Source organism: Symphalangus syndactylus, chromosome 6, assembly GCF_028878055.3.
Source record: "Symphalangus syndactylus isolate Jambi chromosome 6, NHGRI_mSymSyn1-v2.1_pri, whole genome shotgun sequence".
Lineage (NCBI taxonomy): Eukaryota > Metazoa > Chordata > Mammalia > Primates > Hylobatidae > Symphalangus > Symphalangus syndactylus.
In genome coordinates this window covers 131,785,711-131,793,271 of record NC_072428.2, presented here as the reverse complement: position 1 = coordinate 131,793,271, position 7,561 = coordinate 131,785,711, and the positions used below count along the sequence as shown (strand labels likewise).

Below are 7,561 nucleotides of genomic sequence, written 5' to 3'. Positions count from 1 at the left end.
GCTGCATGGAGCCGTGAACGTACCACTGCATTCCAGCCTGGGCAACATAGCGAGACTCTATCTCAAAACAAAACAAAACAAAAAAAGCAGAAAATTAAAGAAAAAGAAAACGTCCCAGGTCTGTTAAAGCACTAAGAAAAGCAGAAAAAGAAAGGGGAGCCGGGGAAGGGCTGACAGGCTGTGAAATTTAAGGGAGCACCAGAGAAACTGGCAATCAAATAATATACTAATGTAATATTTTAAAAGGTAAAAATTAATGCAGGAAATCCGGGAGGAACAAAATAAGAGTCATGTGTACCTTAACAACAGGGAAAGGTCTGAGGATTGCGTCATTAGGCGATTTTGTTGCCGTGCGAACACCACAGAATGTACTTTGACGACCTAGATGGTAGAGCCTGGACACACCTCGGCTGTGTGATGTGGCGTGTTGCTTCCAGGCTGCAAACCTTACAGCATGGGGCTGTACTGAATACCGCAGACCATTGTAATTCATGGTAAGTATCTGTGTGTCTAAACATATGTAAACATGGAAAAGGTACAGTACAAATGCAGTATAAAAGATAAAAATGGCACACCTGTATGGGGCGCTTACCATGAGTGGAGCTTGCGGAACTGGAAGTTGCTGTGGATGAGTAAGTGAATGAGTGGTGGCCCAACATGAAGGTCTAGGACATTATTGTATCCACTAGACACTTCATAAACACTGTACACTTAGGCTACACTCAGTTTAGAAAAAATACTTTTCTTCCTTCAGTAAACTTTCGCTTACTATAACTTTATAAATCTTTCAATTTTTTTTACGTTTTAACTGTTTTATAGTAACAATTAGCTTAAAACACACACTGTACCACTGTACAAAAATATTTTTCTTATATCCTTATTCTACAAGCTTTTTTCTACCTTTGCTTTTTTTTTTTTTTTAACTTTTTAGCCATTTTTTAAAAAAACTAAGACATAAACACACACATTAGCCTAGGCCTACACAGGGTCATTATAATCAATCTCAGCCTTCCACTTCCACATCTTGTCCCACTGGAAGGTCTTCAGAAGCAGTGACACACAGGGAGCTGTCATCTCCTATAACAATGCCTTCTTCTGGAATCCCTCCTGAAGGACCTGCCTGAGGCTGTTTTACAGTTAACTTTTAAAAAATAAGTTAAATAATAATATAATAAAAAGTATAGTAAATACATAAACCAGTGACATAGTCATTATTAATATCAAGTAACACGAGTAATACATTGCATTCTGATGTATTAGCAGGTATGAGGTCACTAGACGATAGGAATTTTTCAACTCCATTGTAATCTTATGGGACCACCTTTGTTTATGCACTGTTGTATATGCAGTCTGTCTTTTTCCAAAACATCATTATGAAGTGCATGACTGTATTAAAATTTTAACTGAATACAGGATCCAAGCCAGATTGGAGCCTGAGGCACAAGGAAGAATATGCACCCTTGTATATATGTGAGCTTATGTATTTTTAAAAATTGGGGCTAGGAAGGTTAGTGGGGGGCTGGAGGGAAGGTGGGGATGGTTAATGGGTACAAAAAAATAGAACGAATAAGACCTGCTATTTTCGATGGCACAATAGGTTGACTACAGTCAATAATTACTTAATTGTACATTTTAAAATAAGAGTGTTGGCCGGGCGCGGTGGCTCACGCTTGTAATCCCAGCACTTTGGGAGGCCGAGGCGGGCGGATCACAAGGTCAGGAGATCGAGACCACGGTGAAACCCCGTCTCTACTAAAAAATACAAAAAATTAGCCGGGCGTGGTGGCGGGCGCCTGTAGTCCCAGCTACTCGGAGAGGCTGAGGCAGGAGAATGGCGTGAACCCGGGAGGCGGAGCTTGCAGTGAGCCGAGATTGCGCCACTGCACTCCAGCCTGGGTGAAAGAGCAAAGACTCCGTCTCAAAAAAAAATAAAATAAAATAAAATAAAATAAGAGTGTTATTGGATTGTGTGTAACTCAAAGGATAAATGATTAAGAGGATACCCCATCCCCCATGATGTGCTTATTTCACGTTGCATGCCTGTATCAAAATATCTCATGTACCCCATAAATATATACACTTCCTTTGAACCCACAAAAATTAAAAATAAAAGACAAAAACAAAAAAAATTTTTAATTAAAAAAATTTTGGCCAGGTCCAGTAGCTCATGTTTGTAATCCCAGCACTTTGGGAGGTTAAGGGGGTGGATCACTTGAGCCCAGGAGTTCAAGACCAGCTTGAGCAACATGGCAAAACCCTGTCTCTATAAAAAATACAAAAATTAGCCAGGCGGCCGGGCGCGGTGGTTCACGCCCATAATCCCAGCACTTTGGGAGGCCGAGGCGGGCCGATCACGAGGTCAGGAGATTGAGACCATCCTGGCTAACACGGTGAAACCCCGTCTCTATCTAAAAATACAAAAAATTAGCTGGGTGCAGTGGCGGGCGCCTATAGTCCCAGCTACTCGGGAGGCTGAGGCAGGAGAATGGCGAGAGCCTGGGAGACGGAGCTTGCAGTGAGCTGAGATCGCGCCCCTGCACTCCAGCCTGGGCGACAGTGGGAGCCTCCGTCTCATAAAAAAAATAAAATAAAATTAGCCAGGCGTATGATATGTGCTTATAGTCCCAGCTACTGAAGTGGGAGGATCGCTTGAGCCTGGGAAGTTGAGGCTTCAGTGAGCCATGATCACACCACTACACTCCAGCCTGTGCAACAGAGTGAGACGCTGTCTCAAAAAATATATATATATGTGTATATATGTGTATATATATCAATATATATCAATGAAATATGTGTGTATATATATATCAATATATATACACATATTTTTTGAGACAGGGTATATATATATCATCACACAAAATATATGTATGTATATATGTGTATATATATCAATATATACGTATATGTGTTATGTATCTATATACACATATATTTCCAGAACATTAAAGTAGTTGAAGAATACTGAAAATTTTTAAAGTAGGTATTGTAACAAGAAAAACCCAGAATTGCATTAATAAAAACCTTCCCCCAAACTGAGAGGAAGCCGAGAAACAAAAGATTGACCCGGACAAGTCCAGCTTGGCGAGTAGAGGAGCTGATAAACTTCCATACAAGGCACTGCTGGATGGCAGCAGGACAGCTGTAGAGACCCACCTGGCCTCGAGTCCCTAAGCTACTTGTAAGCGAATTTTCTGGCTTTTAGCCTACTGTGTGTGATGGAGCTGTTTTCTTTAGTAGATTCTCAGATATTCTCTGGGATGTTTGGCTTCTCAGAAACACCTGCTCTTTGGCTGGTCATCATGGCCTTGGCACATGGCCTGGCCTTCAGGATTCGGGCAGTGGACATACACTCTTTAGTAACCCGGGGTGGGGGTGGACCTGTTACACTACAGGTGTATTAAAATTCACAACATTGTTTTAAGTTTAAATATTTTATTTATGCCAAGATGGATGTAATATAACTTTACTTTTAATGGAAGTAAACTGATCAGCAATGTTTTCAAATCTACTTTGCTTATCTTGTTTTGAGAGAATTGCTATGCCTTCACAATTTTTCTTGACCAAGTAACAATCTTAAATAATTTTAATTAACTTCAGCTTACTGATCTTGTCTTTATTTAAAATTTTGGTATTTTATTCATCATGAATTTTTTTCATTAGTTTTAATATTTTAAGAATATTTCATTAAAGTATCACAAATCTTGATTGCTGAGTTCCTTGGTGCCCCTTAAATTCTGTCTCATTCACGCTAATCCTGGGCCTAGTGGGAAAAAGGATGTATGGAGCCCCATAAATTGCAGAACCCACACCAGCGGGAGCTGCCCCTTCCACTCCTTCTCCTGGGCCTGGCACTATCCAGACTGTGGAGAAAGAAGGTACCATATTGTTCTAACAGGCAAATCACCTCCTCAGGCCTCTACCTAAAACCTTTCATCTGCCCATTTTTCCCATTTAGGGATAAAATCTTAAGATAGCTTCCAACACACACACTTTAACCCACTCCTGAAGGTCTTGCTCACCAGTTGGTATACTGTATTTCTAGATGCTTACCTCCATTTTACTGGCATCTTCACAATGTTGAGCTCCTAAAACATACCATGTTATACTGCCTTCAAGCCTTGCACAAGAATTAGTAATCCCACACCCCACCCGCTATGTTACTACTGTCAATGACTTCCAGTGATTTTCTCTTTAAAAATCCTGCTTACACTTGAGGGGTAGAGTCAAATGGAAAACTAAATTCATCCTTTTGCCCAAAGTCAGTTTCTCCCTTCTAAGCTCCTTGTTTAATGGTACCAAGATTCTCCCAGACTTGAACTTTGTAATCATCTTCATCTCACTCTGACCAACCACATCCATTCACCTGTATCCAATCACTTGGTCCTAAAACTTCTTTCTTCATGATGCCACTAGTATCTCCCTTTCTATTTGCATACTTTGGATTAAGGATTGTGGGAGAAGTTGTATAAAGAAAAATGCAGAAAGCATCATGCAAATTGGAAACAGACAACCTTGAGCAAACTCTTACAACTTTGTAAATAACATGGAGAGTTATTTATAAAGTTAGTGGAGAATCTGGACTACTCTGAATTCTCAGACAGAAATTGCCAATACACATTCTCCTGAGATTGCTGGCTGGAGAGAGTCACAGTGCTGCCACTTCAGTTGTTTTTTGTTTGACAAAGAAAAGCATGATAAAATGTACACAGTTTTTTAGATGTAAAATGTCATGGAGAAATTAAAGCATTTTCTTCTATTATCAAATGGATCCCTCTTCCTAACACAACAAATGCTTCTGTTGCATTGCTCCATCCTCAGGATCTGAATTGCACTCCCTTCACACACTTTCAGACTTCTCTACTCAAACGGTCCTTCCTTTCTGTTCTCCCATTTCATTTTCTTTCCTCAGTCAGTCCATCTTATAACAAATGATCACAAAGCTACCTCATCCCTCCTGTTAACTGTGAGCTCTTAGAGGTCAGGGAACTTGTAAATATCCAGTTCACATTATACTTTAAAACAAGGACAGGCTAGTAGGGCCCAGGTCACAGGCCAGGGTATGGAAATAAGAATCCAGAAGGGATGCTCAAATAAGCATTCTTATTTCTAGGAAGAATCCAGAAGAATGCTCAAAGAGCCTTAAAATTATTTTTTAATCGAGGACTTAGAATAGTGATTCCAATATATTTTTGTATCAGAGATACCCCTTCAGAAACCTAAATTTTGCATTTTGATGAGGAAGCCCTGAAACCTCTCCATAGGATACACATACCCTTTCTGTAGTTCATCCATGGACCCAGAGATGGCCTTCCCAATGCTGTGAAGTGGTGACAGGTAGCATTATGGCTTTAATCAGCTTTAATGCCTGGCAGTAGTAGACTGACACAGGGCTTTTTATCATTTGCAAAGATGAATGAGAAAGAAATGTGTATCATAAATGCCCAGGGGTGCAAAGTCACCTTTGGCCTGACTTATTTCTACCTAAATTAAAAAGGTTCCAGCTATAGGCATCCATTGGTAGAGACCAAGACTGGCAATACTTTATCATAAATAGGAAGCCTTGGACAGTTTTGCTGTAAATTATCCATTTTTAAAGAAATTTTAATCAGGTTTTTACTTTGATTTTAAATCAGCTTCTCTAAAGCCTCATAACTGCTGAAAAATTGCAGCACTTATTACCTACACTGATTACCTGCATATATTTTAGAATAGTTTGAAAGCAATTTTAGCAATACTTAGTTATTATGGCTATTTTTTAATTTAAAACAAAAACCTGACAATTTTTATCTGATTCAAGATTGAAAATATGGTTCATCTAGAGATAAAAAGCCTTAGTTGTTCAGGCTGAAAGGTTCATACCTTTCAATATTCATCTTTCTACAACTTTCAGTAAATGGCCTCCCTAAACTGGTACTTGTGTTAGAGCTTATTAGGCCAGTAGAGCGCAATAGTGTTCCTCTAGATCTCAAGATTATCTGTTGGTACCTTAATGTTAGTGTTGACATTTAGAATACATCCATAGAGAAGTAACATATTTTCTAAAGTATTTTAATTTAACTTCTTTAATGTTACCAGCCCAATGATGTTAATGAAATAATTGGGATAATTAGTTTCCAAGTTATATAATGATCTCTGTGCAAAAAACAAAACTTACTGAGGTAAGAAATAAGCCTCTAACTGAAATGGAAGGGATGAAACTCCAAGGCCAGTGAAGACCCAGTCCCTCACAGAGAGAGAGAGAGAGAGAGCCAGAGAGAGAGAGAGAGCCAGAGAGAGAGAGAGAGCCAGAGAGAGAGAGAGAGCCAGAGAGAGAGAGCCAGAGAGAGAGAGAGAGCCAGAGAGAGAGAGAGAGCCAGAGAGAGAGAGAGAGAGCCAGAGAGAGAGAGAGAGAGAGAGAGAGAGCCAGAGAGAGAGAGAGAGAGAGAGAGCCAGAGAGAGAGAGAGAGCCAGAGAGAGAGAGAGAGAGAGCCAGAGAGAGAGAGAGAGAGAGAGCCAGAGAGAGAGAGCCAGAGAGAGAGAGAGCCAGAGAGAGAAAGCCAGAGAGAGAGAGAGCCAGAGAGAGAGAGAGAGAGCCAGAGAGAGAGAGAGAGAGAGCCAGAGAGAGAGAGAGAGAGAGCCAGAGAGAGAGCCAGAGAGAGAGAGAGAGAGAGCCAGAGAGAGCCAGAGAGAGAGAGAGCCAGAGAGAGAGAGAGAGAGCCAGAGAGAGAGAGAGAGCCAGAGAGAGAGAGAGAGAGAGCCAGAGAGAGAGAGAGCCAGAGAGAGAGAGAGAGCCAGAGAGAGAGAGAGAGCCAGAGAGAGAGAGAGAGAGCCAGAGAGAGAGAGAGAGAGAGAGCCAGAGAGAGAGAGAGAGCCAGAGAGAGAGAGAGAGCCAGAGAGAGAGAGAGAGAGAGCCAGAGAGAGAGAGAGAGCCAGAGAGAGAGAGCCAGAGAGAGAGAGCCAGAGAGAGAGAGAGAGAGCCAGAGAGAGAGAGCCAGAGAGAGAGAGAGAGAGAGCCAGAGAGAGAGAGAGCCAGAGAGAGAGAGAGAGAGAGCCAGAGAGAGAGAGAGCCAGAGAGAGAGAGAGAGAGAGAGCCAGAGAGAGAGAGCCAGAGAGAGAGAGAGAGAGAGAGCCAGAGAGAGAGAGAGAGCCAGAGAGAGAGAGAGAGCCAGAGAGAGAGAGAGCCAGAGAGAGAGAGAGCCAGAGAGAGAGAGAGAGAGCCAGAGAGAGAGAGCCAGAGAGAGAGCCAGAGAGAGAGCCAGAGAGAGAGAGAGAGCCAGAGAGAGAGAGCCAGAGAGAGAGAGAGAGAGAGAGCCAGAGAGAGAGAGCCAGAGAGAGAGAGAGCCAGAGAGAGAGAGAGAGAGCCAGAGAGAGAGAGCCAGAGAGAGAGAGAGCCAGAGAGAGAGAGAGAGCCAGAGAGAGAGAGAGAGAGCCAGAGAGAGAGAGAGAGAGAGAGCCAGAGAGAGAGAGAGAGAGAGAGCCAGAGAGAGAGAGAGAGCCAGAGAGAGAGAGAGAGCCAGAGAGAGAGAGAGAGAGAGAGCCAGAGAGAGAGAGAGAGAGAGAGCCAGAGAGAGAGAGAGAG

At 42.1% G+C, this 7,561-nt stretch overlaps 1 long non-coding RNA gene across 2 annotated transcripts in view; it reads left to right on the top strand.

Annotated features, from left to right (window-relative positions):
• LOC134736927 (uncharacterized) overlaps positions 1-7,561 on the top strand; it is a 38,591-nt gene that overhangs the window by 398 nt on the left and 30,632 nt on the right. For both annotated transcript variants that reach the window (XR_010121422.1, XR_010121423.1), the window contains exon 2: positions 310-494. This is a non-coding gene — a long non-coding RNA (uncharacterized lncRNA). The remainder of the gene's footprint in view (positions 1-309; positions 495-7,561) is intronic.